The following is an 849-nucleotide window of genomic DNA, read 5'->3' as shown; positions in this document are numbered from 1 at the left end:
TAAAGTGCTCAGTACTTACAGAAAGTGTCTTGTGAGGAGGGATTAAGTGTTGGATGACGTCATAGAAAACGGGACTTTCGAGGATGACCTGAACCATTTTGTTTAACATTTAAATCACATCATGTGCAAAAAATTACTTCCAAATGAATAATCCTCGATTTTCAAAACGTTCTCTCAGAAAAATAAGAAAACACCTTTCACGTCTAAATCCAAAACATCTTTCCGAATTAGGCTCGTTTTCTCCTTGCTGTGACTTCCTGACTTCAAAATTATCATTCTCGCCTTTTCATTTTATCTTCTACGCCTTTTATAGAATATCACTCGAAAATACAACAGTCAAACAGCTCCGAATATGGCCCTCATAACAAGTGTTTTGTAATAATCACTATAAAGCTTGTATAAAAGCGAGTCCCAGATACAGGACGCGAATATAAAATGGTTTTTTTCATTAATCTATTTTTATTTAATTATCTCTTTGCAGTCAACCTGAACTGAAGCAATGTAGCTGCAAAATATTAGGGGAACAAATATAATATGAATAATAATTAAAATCATTTGAATAATGCTGAGGGTTTTTATAAAACCTATATTGGTATATCCATTACTTCCATAATTAACAGAATTAACTATAGCTATCTGTTTAAGAACCTTTATAAAAACGACTGAATAATAATCTGCGATTTCTACCAAGTGCGCGACTTATTCCAATTATCATATTGTTATTACTATTAACATGAAGCCCAGGGTTCATGTAGTTTTCCTTAACTGGTGTAAGCCAGTCCATTCTCTTTTCTATCGGTTTCGTGTGTAAGTTCATATAAGCTTATTTACAGCTCGCAGTTATCCTTA

The sequence above is a fragment of the Penaeus monodon genome, chromosome 33 (genome assembly GCF_015228065.2).
Source record: "Penaeus monodon isolate SGIC_2016 chromosome 33, NSTDA_Pmon_1, whole genome shotgun sequence".
NCBI lineage: Eukaryota > Metazoa > Arthropoda > Malacostraca > Decapoda > Penaeidae > Penaeus > Penaeus monodon.
The sequence above is the reverse complement of the archived record's forward strand: the minus strand, read 5'-3'. Positions refer to the sequence as shown.